Source organism: Sciurus carolinensis, chromosome 3, assembly GCF_902686445.1.
Source record: "Sciurus carolinensis chromosome 3, mSciCar1.2, whole genome shotgun sequence".
NCBI lineage: Eukaryota > Metazoa > Chordata > Mammalia > Rodentia > Sciuridae > Sciurus > Sciurus carolinensis.
Window position 1 is genome coordinate 61,333,847 of NC_062215.1, and position 16,609 is coordinate 61,350,455.

At 37.5% G+C, this 16,609-nt stretch overlaps 1 protein-coding gene and 1 non-coding gene across 5 annotated transcripts in view; one reads left to right on the top strand and one right to left on the bottom strand.

Annotated features, from left to right (window-relative positions):
* Nucleotides 1-16,609, top strand: part of Smg6 (SMG6 nonsense mediated mRNA decay factor) — a 239,452-nt gene that overhangs the window by 156,512 nt on the left and 66,331 nt on the right. The window lies entirely within an intron of this gene.
* On the bottom strand, nt 7,332-7,457 carry LOC124981573 (U6atac minor spliceosomal RNA). The gene has a single exon (XR_007108079.1). It is a non-coding gene; the product is annotated as a U6atac minor spliceosomal RNA (small nuclear RNA).

Here is a 16,609-nt window from a genome sequence, read left to right on the forward strand (position 1 = left end):
CCTAATGACTACTGATGTTGAGCATCTTTTCATGTATTTATTTTATACTTTTTGGGGGGTAGCTGTGCTAGGGATCAAATCCAGGGCCTCATGCCTGCAAGGCTAGCACTCTACCACTGAGCTATACCCTTAACCCTTGTTTTAAAAATAAAATTTCCGACAGGCTGGGGATATTGCTTAGTTAGTAGAGTGCGTGCCTTGTAAGCATGAGGCACTGGGTTCAATCCCTAGCACTACCAAAAAAAAAAAAAAAAAAAAAAAAAAGGTTACTTTGGGCTGGGGATATAGCTCAGTTGGTAAAGTGCTTGCCTCTCGAGGCCCTGGGTTCAATCCCCAGCACCAAAAATTTTTAAAAAAGAAAAAAAAAAAAAGAGTTTCTGCTTTTTCAGTTGATCAACCTTGGAAAGCCAGATCATTACTATTGTCTTTGAGGCAGAAGCAGGGTGGAATGAAAAAGTCAGATGTGGACTCTGATCCCTCCTATAGGTGACTTGTGTGACCTTAAGCAATTCATACAACCTCTCTGGGCTCCTATATCTTTTTTAATAAAACAAGGAGTCCTATAACTGCCCTACACAACTGAGAGAGCTGTTTGTAAGGATAAAAGGAAATCAGCCCTGTGAAAGAGCCTTGTAAACATGTTATGAAAATGAAATATTAGATATTATCATCTTGGACCATAAGTCCACTTTGCTGAAATTCATCCAATCTGAAAGAAGGACAAATTCAGTCTTTTTTTCTTAGACCAAAGGGTGTAGGTTTCTTTGGTAGATGAAAGGAACAGAGTATAGGTAATAAACTTATTCCTGCCTCTTCATCTTCCAGCACAGGGTTATGTCCTTTGAACTCTGGCAAAGATCAGCTCTGACATGCTTCCCCTCCCTCCCACATGACCACAACATCTGAGCAACTTCATTTAAGAATATAGATGCCCTGACCCCATCACTCATGTATAAAGTATATAATGGAATCTAACAGGAGACTTACTACTTACTATGTGCCAAGTACCAATGTTCATGTTTTTCACTTAGTTACATTTTTGTCTTATTGTTGTCCATTTAGGTTTATGAACTTCCATGTATATTATTTCATCATGTAATCATAACTTGTAGGCTCTGTTTCTCCTGTTCATTCTTTACTTCAGAAAGGAGAAGTATTTAGGAAAAGAGGTAGCATCTGAATAAATAAAAGACATGAAAAATACTTAAGATTTAGAATGAGTATCATTCATCTCCTCAGGGATAGTTAGTGAAAACTAGAATCTACACTAATCCAAACTCCAGGGTAGCTTATGCCTGACATAACTATTCTAGTTACTACATAGTAATCTAGTTGACTTCAGAATGGGTGATCAGGAATAGATTTTCTTCCATGATTGCTCATCCAAAGATATGCCATTTGCATTCTCATTTGTAAAATTTTGGAGAAAAATGGGTGCACTTCAGCAATACTTCATATTTTTTATAATAAGTATAGTGTAGTTGGTGCAGTTTTGCTATGAGAGTTATTGAATGTGTACTGTTCAGAGAACCAGGGCAATATTGCCAGGTAAGGAGATGCCACCAAAGGAAGAAACATTTATCTCTTGCTTTTTAAAGAATTTTTTTATATTTTATTTGTTCTAATTAGTTGTATGTGAAAGTAGAATGCATTTATACATTTTGATAGATCATATATAAATGGAGTGTAATCTCTCATTTTTCTGATTATACATATTGCAGGATCACATGCTTTTTTTGTTTTTGGTGCCAGTGGAATATTAATTTTGAGATACCTATGAAAATCTTTTTACTTAATCCTTGTCTTTCTTATGCTCTGATACTCTGAATTTTCCTAAAGGACTCTTTCTGAAAATACAAATTGAGAAGCCTCTAATTTTATAGACTGATAAACATATTTAATGATGATGATGATGGTAATTGCAACTATGAAATTATGTACCAACCACCATGTTAATCACTTTACATGGATTGTTTCATTTTAGAAAGTTATTTTATTTTATTTTTTAGGTGCTGGGTATTGAATGAAGGGCCTCACACATGTTAAGCATGTACTCTACAACTGAACTACATCTCATAGCCCCATATTATTGCCTTTTATCTTCACAGTTGCCCTGGGAAGATGGGGTATAATTATCACCATTCATAGAACAGAAAATTAAAACTTGTAAAGTAACTTACACAAAATCACACTTTTACCAGGTAGCAGAATTGGAGTTTAAGTACACTTCTGACTCCAAAATCCACGACCTTAACCACTATGAGCATATTCCCTCTTCTCAAGAAAGATGCTGAAAGGAGTACCTGACCAATCTCCCACTGAAATACCAGATACTGAGGAGGGATCGGTGGGAGGATAACCACTGCAAAACCTGTCTGGGCATTTTAGCAAGACGCTGTATCAAAATTAATTTTTAAAGGACTGATAATGTGGGCAGTGATAGAATATCCCTGGATTCTATTCCCAGTAACACACACACACACACACACACACACACACACACACACATACACACGGACATTCAAGCTTCATTCAATGACAAATATTGCTATCCTACATTGTTTTATTCTAATTAGAAAAAAGTAGAAAAGATTGGAAAAAATGACTAAATTTCTCTTCTGTGTACTAGTATTTACTTTAATTACCTTAAATATGTTTATAACTTCCACTGTCTATAAAAGGATGAATATTGAAATTGATCCTGAATGTATCACTGTTAAAAGAAATGGATATCAGATAATTGTAAATAAAGTTGATCTAAATATTTAAAAAAAAAAGAAAAAGAAAAAAGAAAGATGCTAAATCTACATGTGTTGAATAGGGAACCTTTTCTGATTCTCACCATTTTAGACGAAGAGTTTTAAGACTCAAAGAATTAAATAGGGTTTTCCATTTTTCGTGGTATGGTAGGATTAGATACACCGAATGATTCTCTTTATTGGCACAGTTAAAATGCTGACTATAATGTAATTTGTCCTGAGTTAGCATGAAAAGAAGAAATCTAGAGATCTTAAGAACTAAATGAAAATTAGATTTTTGAGAAGTGAGAGAATAACAGATCTGACTGATTCTTAACTCTGATGACTTTTGTCAGATGCCAGAAACCTTGAACTTATACTTTAAAAACTTTTTTGGATATGGGGAATAGGTGTGAAAGCATGGGACCCACCCTAGGTGAGAAATTACATAGGAGGTTCTGCTTAACTCTGGGTCTCCAATAGAGCTAGACCTTCATGTAGGATGATTGAGCAATGGGTCTCACAATAAGAACTCATGATCCTGAGCTAATTCTTATGTAGGTTTTTAGGCTGAATGCAGACTGTCTATGTACTGTGAAGAACCTTAAGCAGACAGTTTAAGGTGACTTCTCTCTTGTAGTATCCCAGGGTTACTGGCAGAAGTGGAGAGAAATCTTCTCTGGAAAAATGCAGCTTCAACTCAGGCCACAAAGAATTCCCATGGATAAAGTTCCATGGAAATCAACCCTCACTCTGTTATGCTGAGAGAGAATTGTCATTCCCCACAAAATTATGTTTTTAAACAAAGGTAATGACAAAACTGCACAAAGACTTATGCACAAGTATTCATAGCAGTCTTAATGGTTTTTTATCTTTTTGGGGGGGTTCTTTTTTTTTTTTTTTTTTTTTTTTTTTGTCTTGTCTCTCCTTTTTTTGGAACTGAAGATCAAACCTAGGACTTTGCCACCGAGCTACATTCCATCCCATGAGCAGTCTTAATTTTTTGAAGCCTTCTTTTTTTTTTTTTTTTTTTCTTTTTTTCTTTTTTTCTTTTTGGCACCAGGGATTGAATCCAGTGGTGCTCTGCCACTGAGCCACATCCCCAGCCCTTTTTTTTACTTTTTTTTTTTTTTTTTAATTTGAAGCAGTTTATTGATGTTTCAGGAACCGGGAACCTTTTTTTTACATTTTAATTAGAGATAGGGTCTCACTGAGTTGCTTAGGGCCTCACTGAGTTGCTGAGGCTGGCTTTGAGCTCATGATCCTCCTGCCTCAGCCTCCAGAGCCACTGGGATTACAGGCGTGCACCACCATGCCTGACTGAAGCCTTATTTGCAATAGCCAAAACTGGAAACGACCCAATTGGCCATCAACAAATATATGGATAAACAAATAGTAGTATATCCATACCATAGAATACAATTCAGCAGTAAAATGTAATGAACTGCTAACTCTCTAAATTATGTTGAGTGAAAGAACTCAGGCATTAAAGAGTATGTATTATATGATTCCATTTTATAGAAAATTCAAACTAATATATAGTAACACAAAGCAGAACAGTGGTTACTTGGATGGGGATGGAGGAAGAAATAGATTACAAAAGGAAATTTGGGGAAGTGTTGGATGTGTTCACTATCTTGATTGTGTTGATGGTTTCTCTCACAAACATACATGTGTATATCAAAACTGATCAGTTGTAAACGTTATCTGCAATTTGGAGTACCTCAGTAAAATCACAAAAACAAAACAAAACAAAAACCTAAAAAGGTGTTTTTTAAACCCCTTTAGCCTAAAAAGATACATTTCATTATTTACTAACCTTAAAGACATTTTATCTTTTTTTTATTGTAAACAAATGGGATACTTGTTGTTTCTCTGTTTGTACATGGAGTAAAGGCATACCATTTGTGTAATCATAAATTTACATAGGGTAATGTTGTTTGATTCATTCTGTTATTTTTTCCCTTCCCCCCACCCCTCCCACTCCTCTTTTCCCTCTATACAGTCCTTCCTTCCTCCATTCTTGCCCCCTCCCTAACCCTAACTCTAACCCTAACACTAACCCCTCCCACTCCCCATTATGTGTGTCATCATCCACTTATCAGCGAGATCATTCGTCCTTTGGTTTTTTGAGTTGGCTTATCTCACTTAGCATGATATTCTCCAATTTCATCCATTTGCCTGCAAATGCCATAATTTTATCATTCTTTATGGCTGAGTAATATTCCATTGTATATATATACCACAGTTTCTTTATCCATTCATCAATTGAAGTGCATCTAGGTTGGTTCCACAATCTGGCTATTGTGAACTGAGCAGCTATGAACATTGATGTGGCTGTATCTCTGTAGTATGCTGATTTTAAGTCCTTTGGGTATAGGTCAAGGAGTGGGATAGCTGGGTCAAATGGTGGTTCCATTCCAAGTTTTCTGAGGAATCTCCACACTGCTTTCCAGAGTGGCTGCACTAATTTGCAGCCCCACCAGCAATGTATGAGTGTTCCTTTCTCCCCACATCCTCGCCAACACCTGTTGTTGCTTGAATTCTTAATAATCGCCATTCTAATTGGGGTGAGATGGAATCTTAGGGTAGTTTTGATTTGCATTTCTCTTATTACTAGAGATGTTGAACATTTTTCCATATGTTTGTTGATTGCTTGTAGCTCTTCTTCTGTGAAATGTCTGTTCATTTCCTTAGCCCATTTGTCAATTGGGTTATTTGCATTCTTGGTGTAGAGTTTTTTGACTTCTTTATAGATTCTGGAGATTAGTGCTCTATCTGAAGTATGATTGGCAAAGATTTTCTCCCACTCTGTAGGCTCTTTCTTCGCATTGCTGACAGTTTCCTTTGCTGAGAGAAAGCTTTTTAGTTTGAATCTATCCCAGTTATTGATTCTTGCTTTTATTTCTTGTGCTATGGGAGTCCTGTTGAGGAAGTCTGGTCTTAAACCAACATGTTGAAGATCTGGACCTACTTTTTCTTCTATAATCTGCAGGGTCTCTGATCTGATTCCGAGGTCCTTAATCCATTTTGAGTTTAGTTTCGTGCACGGTGAGAGATAGGGGTTTAGTTTCATTCTGTTTCATATGGATTTCCAATTCTCCCAGCATCATTTGTTGAAGAGGCTATCTTTTCTCCATTGCATATTTTTGGCACCTTTGTCTAGTATGAGAAAATTGTATTTATTTGGTTTTGTGTCCGTGTTCTCTATTCTGTACCATTGATCTACCTTTCTATTTTGGTACCAATACCATGCCGTTTTTGTTACTGTTGCTTTGTAGTAGAGTTGAAGATCTGGTATTGCAATACCCCCTGCTTCGCTCTTTCTGCTAAGGATTGCTTTAGCTATTCTGGGTTTCTTATTCTTCAAGATGAATTTCATAATTGCTTGCTCTATTTCTGTAAGGTACGTCATTGGGATTTTAATTGGAATTGCATTGAATCTGTATAGCACTTTAGGTAGTATGGCCATTTTGACAATATTAATTCTTCCTATCCAAGAACATGGGAGATCTTTCCATCTTCTAAGGTTTTCTTGAATTTCTTTCTTTAGTGTTCTGTAGTTCTCATTGTAGAGGTCTTTCACCTCTTTTGTGAGATTGATTCCCAAGTATTTTATATTTTTCGATGCTATTGTGAATGGGGTAGTTTTCCTAATTTCTCTTTCTGAAGATTCTTCACTTATGTATAAAAATGCATTGGATTTATGAGCATTGATCTTGTATCCTGCTACTTTACTGAATTCACTTATGAGTTCTAAAAGTTTTCTGGTGGAATTTCCTGGTTCCTCTAAGTATATAATCATATCATCAGCAAATAGGGATAGTTTGAGTTCTTCTTTTCCTATTCGTATCCCTTTAATTTCTTTGGTTTGTCTAATTGCTCTGGCTAGAGTTTCAAGGACGATATTGAATAGAAGTGGTGAAAGAGGGCATCCCTGCCTTGTTCCAGTTTTTAGGGGGATGTTTTCAGTTTTTCACCATTTAGAATGATATTGGCCATGGGCTTAGTGTAGATGGCCTTTACAATGTTAAGGAATGTTCCCACTATCCCTATTTTTTCTAGTGTTTTGAGCATGAAGGGATGCTGTATTTTATCAAATGCTTTTTCTGCATCTTTTGAAATAATGATGTGATTCTTGACTTTAAGTCTACTGATATGGTGAATTACATTTATTGATTTCCTGATGTTGAACCAACCTTGCATCCCTGGGATGAAACCCACTTGATCATGGTGCACTATCTTTTTAATATGTTTTTGTATGTGATTTGCTAAAATTTTGTTGAGAATTTTTGCGTCAATGTTCATTAAGGATATTGGTCAGAAATTTTCTTTCCTTGATGTGTCTCTGTCTGGTTTAGGTATCAGGGTAATATTGGCTTCATAGAATGAGTTTGGGAGGGTTCCCTCCTCTTCTATTTTATGGAATACTTTGAGAAGTATTGGAATGAGCTCTTCTTTAAAGGTTTTGTTGAACTCGGCTGAGAACCCATCTGGTCCTGGACTTTTCTTTGTTGGTAGGCTTTTGATGACTTCTTCTATTTCATTACTTGTAATTGGTCTATTTAAATTGTGTATGTCCTCCTCGTTCAGTAAAAACAGTGGTTAGATGCCACGAAGTAGGTGGCAATGCCTTAACCGTATGCGTGTTGTCAGGCCGGAGGGCCTCTTCCATCCTTGTCAAGGGGAGTGCTAACCTTCTCTCCTTTCATACAACACCATTTTATCTTTTTTTGAGACAGGTCTTGCTAAGTTGCTGAGGCTGCCCTCAGACTTGCCATTCTCCTCCTGCCTCAGCCTCCCACGTAACTGGGATTACAGGTGTACATCACCTCACCTGGCTCCTTTTTTCCTTTTTTAAATAACACATTTGTTGCAGTATAAATTCCATCTCATAAGATTCATCTTTTTAAAGTATTCAGTTCAGCAGTTTTTGTATATGCATAGAGTAGTATAACAATTTTCAGTATGTAATTCCAGAGCACTTTCCTCACTTCAAAAAAAAAAAAATCTGTTGTCGCTTGGTGTTCTCTCCTAATACCTCTCACCCTCTGATCTACTTTATTTGCCTATTCTGGATATTTTAAAAGAGAATTATACAGTCGTGTGTGTGACCTTTTGGTCTGTTCTCTCTCACTTCTCATAATGTTTTTATGATTCATTATGTTGTAATATGTATCAGTACCTCATTCCTTTTATGGCTGGATAATATTCCACTGTATGGAAATTATATATTTTATCCCTTTATTAGTTGATGGGCATTTGGGTTGTTCCCACCTTTTGGTTAATACACATGACATTGCTATGTCAGGCAAAGTGGCATACACCTGTAGTTCCAGCAATTCAGGAGGCCAAGTAAAATAGAGGAATCACAAATTCAAGACCAGCCATGGCAGCTTAGTGCAACCCTGTCTCAGAATAAAGAATAAAAAGGGCAGGTGGTGTAGATCAGTGGTGGAGCACCTCTGAGTTCAGTCCCTAGTACCCCCACTCTGAATAATCTGATCATGTGATAAACTCTTTACCTTTGGGAGGAGCTTCTTTTTTTGTACTGGGAAGTGAATACAGCAATGTTTTGACACTGAGCTACAACTCCAGCTCTTTATATATTTTATTTTAAGATGGGGACTCATAAGTTACCATAGTTGCCCTCAAACTGTGATTCTCCTGTCTCTACTTCCTATAGGAGTTCTTTGTATGTCTTGGATACAAGTCCCTTAACAGGTCTGTGTGAGTTGCAGATATTTTCTCCAACTGTGTATTGGTTATTTTATCACTTCCTTGAAGCTTTTAATTTTGAAGAAGTCCAATTAATCTATTTTTCTTTCTTTTTTTTTTTTTAACTTGTGCTTGGTATTCTACAAGCATTTTTTACACAGCAGAAAGTGGAAGGGTTTATCACTAAAACATCCTTACTGGAGGAAGTTCCTTTACCCAAAGTACACATTTTAAGAAAACTATCCCAGATTCCAAAAAGAATGTCAAGCAATGATAGTAATTACAAAACTGGACCAGATTCATTACAGTAGACATCAGGGTCAGGTCTCCTAACCTAATGAAGAAATGATTTACCAATGTCCTCAGTAGCGTCTGCTTTAGATCATTCCCCAAGTTTTCTCTGTCATGAGACAATCACTATTAAAAAGCTCCTTCTCAAACTGACTTCAGTCTGTCTTCCTGTAATTCTCATTTATTTATTTTAAAGAGTTTTTTTTTTTTTCAGAATCACTAAGTCTGTTTTTTCTATACCTGCCATACCTTAGTATACTTGAAATTCTCCTGAAGTTTTCTTGAAGCAAAACATTCACCAGTGCAATCAAATAGATTGAGGGGGTGTGGGTACTGGGGATTAAACCCAGGGGTGCTTTACTACTGAGCTACATCCTCAACCCTTTTTATTTTTTATGTTGAAACAGGGTTTTGCTTAAGTTACTGAGAGTCTCGCTAAGTGTCTGAGGCTGGACTCAAACTTGGCAATCCTCCTGCCTCAGTCTCTCATCAAATAGATTCTTCACCAGTGCTATGTATTAGAACATCTTGTAATGATGGAAATATTTTCATTCTGTACCATCCTATGCAGTAACCACTAGCCATCTATTGATACCAGAAATCTGGTCACTGCAACTTAAAAACCAAAATTTTAATTCTTTTTAAATTTTCAATATCCATACACAATTATTGAGCATTTAAAATGTGACTAATGCAACTGAGAAATTTTTTAATGTAACTAAATGAAAATATCCACCTATAGATAGTGTCTACTATATTTAACACTACAATTGTAGATCATTTTCCTAGCCAGGTTTTCTATCTCACTGGTTTTCCATTCACCTGGGAACTTGCACGACCCTAGCCCCTACCCCAGACATATGAATCAGAGTTTTGAGGGTGGAACCCAGCAATCTGGTTCAACAAGCTCTCCACATGATTTCAGCGCACTAACAATTGAAAGCCAATTCTAATTCTTCACGTCTTCTATTAAAAGCAGAGCTCTATGTGATCTGATGTGCATGAATTTCACCTGAAGATGGTTTCAGTGGCTTCAAAAAAGTTTGAATACTATGATCTAAATAAAACATTGACTATGTACTGCAAAATAAATACAGTGTGATTATGGAGAATTGTTTAAAAATAAAGTGCCAGCTGAAATTGAAAAAGTAAGATGGTTAACAGGAACTTTTCACTAAATCTCTCACAAAGCCTTATGCTGCTGGAATTAGAACCCTGGGCTCTTGATTAGCCTGGTATGCTTTCCATCTATTGAGCTGTTTTATGAAATAGACCCCACTGTTTGTTTGACTTGGTGTCTCCTAGAAGAGAAAAGTCTGGTTCCTTGGCATGTATTTCACCCAACCCCCTTTGGGGGGGCATTCTGCCTGTTCTTCCACTATTTTCCCATTTTTAGGTGCCTCTACAGAGGTGCAGTGCCTCTACAATCACATTCAGTGCCCTGGGAACATTGCCTCTTGTTCGGGTTTAACAGACTTCACATATGTAATTATCTTCTTTTAATATGATTTTTGTCCTCTGATGCTTGAAACCTAGAAGAGGAGTTGGCTTGTTTTTTCACTGGCCTTGAGCCAGATGTCATAACTTCAGGCAGTGCCACGCTACATATCTCCAGCAGTTTGAAATGGAGAACGGAGTCAGAGATAAGATCAGCAGCTTTAGGTGATGGCATTATTTCAAATAAACCATGCATGACCCAAAGCTTCCACTTCAAATGGGGAATGAAATTGCTTCATCCTTTGACAGTTTGCTCCATGAAAGAAATTTATCTTCACTTAATTGCTTTAGATCCCAAGAGGCTACATACAGTAATTTCTAGGAGATAATTATATCAAATTTTAAAAATATGTGACTGTGGACGTGAATATGCAACTGCAGTGGACAGGGAGGGAGAACATGGAGGGGGACCAAAGGTTCTGCTGAACTTGCTTTTAGGTTTCTGTTCTCATTCTGGTAGTTCCCTTGAATCCTAGATCACTTAGTCTTGGAATCTGCCGACTGAGGGGCAGGGATGCTGAAACATCTTGTGCTGCTTAAAGCATCTGTCTACTACTACTAGAGGCAGGCAGCGTTTTGCTCATACTCCTCAGGTGGGCAGGGTTCAAGCTGACTGCTGACTGCTTTCTGCCTGCATGTCTTCATCAAGTCTGGCTTGGCACAGTCTGCCTATATTGTGGACCAGAGACACTGGGAGTTCTAGTCAGTGGCAGCTGAAAACCAGCAAACTTGTTAACTTTAAAACATGGCTATTTAGATGTTAGGGATAAACTTCCTGTAAAGGGGAACAGGATCCTTAACCTCGACATGTTTGAATTTCCAGTTCTCCTTTCCTTGGCCTTTATATTTGAAAGAGTATAAGCATCCATTCTGTTATTTTCATCCCAGCCACTACCTTCTTTTACCCCACATTTTTTTCTTTTATGTCTGAAATTTCAGGGTTATTGTTTCCCCCTACCTCCTGCTAAATAACTGTATCTCCATGATATGATATAACAACCCCTAGACTGACTACAGGTATTTTCCTGGGTCATTTTTTGTCTGCGTCTCTGTTTTTTGCTTTGTTTTGTTTTGTTTTGTTTTGTTTTGATAGTACTGGGGATTGAACCCAGGGGTGCTCTACCACTGAACTACATCCCCAACCCTTTTTATTTTTTATTCGGAGACAGGTTCTCACTAAGTTTCATGGTTTAGCCTCAATTTGCCATCCTCTTACTTCAACCTCCTGAGTAGCTGGGATTACAGGGAAGTAGCACCACACCTGGCATCTTCCTTTCAGACTGCGCACTAAATATTAGATTATGAGCCCCATGAGACTTCTCTCTAGTTGATGTTCCTGAGTGTTTGGTGTGGTGCTGCATATCTCATGAGGACATGTAAGAGCCATTGAAGCAGAGCTGAGTGACATGGTTTATGGGCATTACTGCCCTAAGACAGTGGCTTATAGGTGCAGGGGACTTTTGCATTCTGTATAAAATCAGTGAATACCAAAGCCAACACAGGGTGAGGGTGAGCTAAAATCAGTCATGGTGGTCTAAATCAAGCAAAGAATCTGCAAAGCCCAAGACTTCTTTTTCATCAGATTTTATCCAGGTTGAGTCCCATCGTGCTTCTATTCACAGGGGTCATTCTCCAGTGTCCTTTGTCACTTAACCAGGGACAGCCACATGTCTTAGCTCAAGTCAGAGGGAGTGTTACCTCTCCTTTTAAACTCTTACCTAAGAAATCTGACAGCTATAATGAGTAAGCCAATTTGCATTTGAAAAAGGTCATACTAGTATTCCTCTGAGGAAAATCTGCAGCAAGTACTTTCACATCAAGGGGTTTTTGAAGGAATTAAACTTTTGCTCACATCTAAAACATGAGCACCTGAGTAGCAGCCTGGAGGAGTCATCAGAGTCAGGGTGTTTGTTCAACATATCTTTTGAGTGAGAAAACATTTCTGTGTATTATCACCACCTCTGGTACCCTCATCCGGAGTAGCCTTTCTTCTGCTCTTGTCTTTCAGCCTGATAGCAGAAACCTAATAGAAGTTGCCCAGCCCTGAGCTGAAATACATATATCAATTAGAAATGTCTGCGGCTGCCCAGGTAGATGAAACAGGCCAGTAAATTGTTCATTGCCTGCACTACTTGGGGTTTGGTTAGCATTGTTGAGAAGAATCAGCTCTTTCTTAGAAGTTAAATCATCTGCAGTATTATTTTAACCAGCTTTCTAGCCCTCATCATGAACCTACTAGTTCCTCAAGTTGACAAGTTACTTACTTTGACAGCTTTGTTTACTATACCAAGAAGCTTCCCATGGTCAGTTGCTGTGATTCCAGCTATTTCTTTTAGATTGGTCTTCTCCCAGAAACAGAACATGCTTGTTTCTCCTCCTATTTTTTTAAATAAAAAGAACATATTAAACATATTGAGGATATAAGACTTACCAAGAAAGATAATAGAACTTCTGTTGTCTTTAGACCAAAATGCCAAGAAAGGGTCTAACCTTTTCAGAAATTAAGTCATCTTTGGTGTTTTTTTTTTGTTGTTGTTGTTGTTGTTTTGTTTTGTGGATTCCATGAATGCAGATATTCTGGTGTGTTTATTAAAGTTTGCTCTAAGGATGTCTGATTCCGGATGTGGCGGGGAGGGGTCAGGTTTGAACATATGTATGTATTCCTCTGGAAAAAAAGATCATCAAAGTCAAATTCCAAATAGGGAAATGGAGACTTTTCAAGGATTTAGGGTCATTTTAGGAGTAGGCTAGGAGAAAGCTTTTTGGCATAGATATTGAGAAGAAATGAGATAAATCAAATAGGAATGAAGAAATGACATACTGTTTTCTGGCTTCTCTTTCAAACTTTACTCTATGGTTGACTGTCAATAACCAGTAACAGTCACTAGCCATGCGTGTCTGTTTAAAATTAATTTAATTAAAATTTAAATTTAAGACCTTGCATCTTATAGAACAAAAGGAGGTCCAGATCTTCAACATGTTGGCTTAGGACCAGACTTCCTCAACAGGTCTCCCATAGCACAAGAAATAAAAGCAAGAATCAATAACTGGGATAGATTCAAACTAAAAAGCTTTCTCTCAGCAAAGGAAACTATCAGCAATGCGAAGAAAGAGCCTACAGAGTGGGAGAAAATCTTTGCCAATCATACTTCAGATAGAGCACTAATCTCCAGAATCTATAAAGAACTCAAAAAACTCTACACCAAGAATGCAAGTAATCCAATCGACAAATGGGCTAAGGAAATGAATAGACACTTCACAGAAGAAGAGCTACAAACAATCAACAAACATGGAAAAATGTTCAACATCTCTAGTAATAAGAGAAATGCAAATCAAAACCACCCTAAGATTCTATCTCACCCCAATTAGAATGGCGATTATTAAGAATTCAAGCAACAACAGGTGTTGGCGAGGATGTGGGGAGAAAGGTACACACTCATACATTGCTGGTGGGGCTGCAAATTAGTGCAGCCACTCTGGAAAGCAGTGTGGAGATTCCTCAGAAAACTTGGAATAGAACCACCATTTGACCCAGCTATCCCACTTCTTGACCTATACCCAAAGGACTTAAAATCAGCATACTACAGAGATACAGCCACATCAATGTTCATAGCTGCTCAGTTCACAATAGCCAGATTATGGAACCAACCTAGATGCCCTTCAGTTGATGAATGGATAAAGAAACTGTGGTATATATATACAATGGAATATTACTCAGCCATAAAGAATGATAAAATTATGGCATTTGCAGGCAAATGGATGAAATTGGAGAATATCATGCTAAGTGAGATAAGCCAACTCAAAAAACCAAAGGACGAATGATCTCGCTGATAAGTGGATGATGACACATAATGGGGAGTGGGAGGGGGTAGTGTTAGGGTTAGAGTTAGGGTTAGGGAGGGGGGCAAGAATGGAGGAAGGAAGGACTGTATAGAGGGAAAAGAGGAGTGGGAGAGGTGAGGGGAAGGGAAAAAATAACAGAATGAATCAAACAATATTACCCTGTGTAAATTTATGATTACACAAATGGTATGCCTTTACGCCATGTACAAACAGAGAAACAACATGTATCCCATTTGTTTACAATTAAAAAAAAATTTAAATTTAAAATTTAGTTCTTCAGTCACACTAACCACATTCCAATTGGTCAGTCACCACATAGAACTAAAGACTACTATATTGTCAAGCACAGGTATAGAATATTTCCATCATTGCCAGAAGTTTTGTTGGAATGACTCTGTTTTGTGAGCAGTTACAGAGTGTGTTTAATTAAGGGTGGGTTTGGAGGGAATGCGTGGGGAAAAGGGGAAATGCTGGTCAGAAAGTAGAGTTGCAGACAGAAGGAATAGGTTCTGGTGATCTAGCGCAGAATCATGGTTACTATAGTTAATGTATATTTTGGAATAGCTAAAAGAATGGTAAGTGTGTGAGATGTGTTAATTAGCGTGAACTGATCATTCCACAATGTACACATTTATGAAACATCACATTGTACCTCATAAATATAACAATTATTATTTCTCAATTAAAAATTAAACTTAAAAAAAAAAAAAAGAATTGCACTGCACATGGTGATGCATGTCTGTATCCCAGAGACTGAGGAGGATGAGGCAGGAGGATTCCAAGTTCAAGACCAGCCTCAACAACTTAACAGAGACCTAAGACCTAAGCAACCTGTCTCAAAATTTTAATATCAAAAAGGTCTGGAATGTAACTCAGTGTTAAAGCACCCCTGCATCAGTCCCCAGTATTGCCCTTCCCAAAGAAAGTTGAGGTAGTGACAAGGAGAATATGGAGAGGGGAGTATTGAAATTTGAATGACTAAAAAATCTCCTAATTAGGAGTGATCAGTATCAGAGGTGATGGACCTCAAAAAAATGGAAAATTACAAGATTCCTGTTGAAAAAATAAGATTCTTGTTGAAAAAGTTTAGTGGTGTATTTAGCAGTTTCATATTGTCTCTCAGTTCATTAGCTAATGATACAGTCATACAAGTCTCCACGACTACCACTTTCTCTAAGAATCAAATATAGCCCTCCACTGAATGAATAATTACAATAAAAGCTACTATTTATTCTAAGAACTTTACATGTATTAAAACACTCAGTCCTCACAACTATTTAATGCAACAGGTACCATTATTAGTCTCCATTTTATGTGTAAATGAGGTATAATAGCCAAGCATGGTGGTGCACACCTGTGATACCAGTGACTCAGGAGGCTGAGGCAGGAGGATCACAAGTTTGAGACCAACCTCAGCAACTTAGCAAGGCCCTCAGTAATTTAACAAGACCCTGTATCAACATTTAAAAATATAAAAAGGACTAGGGATGTGGCTCAGTGGTAAAGCACCCCTGGGTTCAATCCCCAGTACACAAAAAAGCAAACACTGAAATATAGAATTTTTAAATAATTTGCCCAAAGTTATAGTGGGTAATAAATAACAGCCTCCAAATTCAAGCTCGTTCTTTGAACCACCGCTTCTCTATGGGGCCTTTTGTGGGAGTGCAATGGTTTTTCCCAGTTAGGCTTAGGGGATTCTAAGACTTCTAGTAGGTGTCTGAAACCAGGGATACTACTGAACCCTACATATATTCAGTACTATGTTTTTTCAACCTGATAACTGAAATGGCTACTAAGTGGCAATTGGGTGGGTAACATATAACAGTGTGAATACTCCAAACAAGGGAATAATTTATATCTCAGGCAAGACAGCAGCCTAGTGTGAGATTTCATCAGACTCTTCAGAATAGTATGTATTTTACACTTATGAATTCTTTATTTCTAGAATTTTCCATGTAATGTTTTCAGACTGCAGTTGAGCACAGGTAACAGAAACTGCAGAAATTGAAATTATGGATAAGGGAAGGCTACTGTAATTGCCTAAAGGTTGATGATGGCCTTCACTACTGCCCAGGGTGAAGATCCTTTGAAGCTACTTCCCTACAGGCATGCCTTTCTTTTTATGACTGTTCAAAATCTGCTTTAAAAGCAGTAATAGGGAGCTGGGAGTATAGCTCAGTTGTAGAGCACTTTCCTGGCATGCACAAGGCTCTGGGTTTGATCCCAGTATCACAAACAAAACAAAACAAATCAATACATTTGATGTGTCTTCTTGTCTTTCCTTTGCTATCCCCTTACGTGTGTCCCTTTCCCAGACCTGAGGCTGGGAAAAGAAATTAAGCGATGTGCTTTAGATTTTTAGAAAGTTCATATCCTGGAACTCTTGTTGGAACTTGAATAAGAAGATTGTACTGGGTAATTAATTAGGTGTCTGTAAAGAATTGAGAGGTTCAAAGTTGCTTTATCTTATTAATAGAAATTTGATTTTCAAATACAATTTATTTTCTCTTTCCTCTCACTCC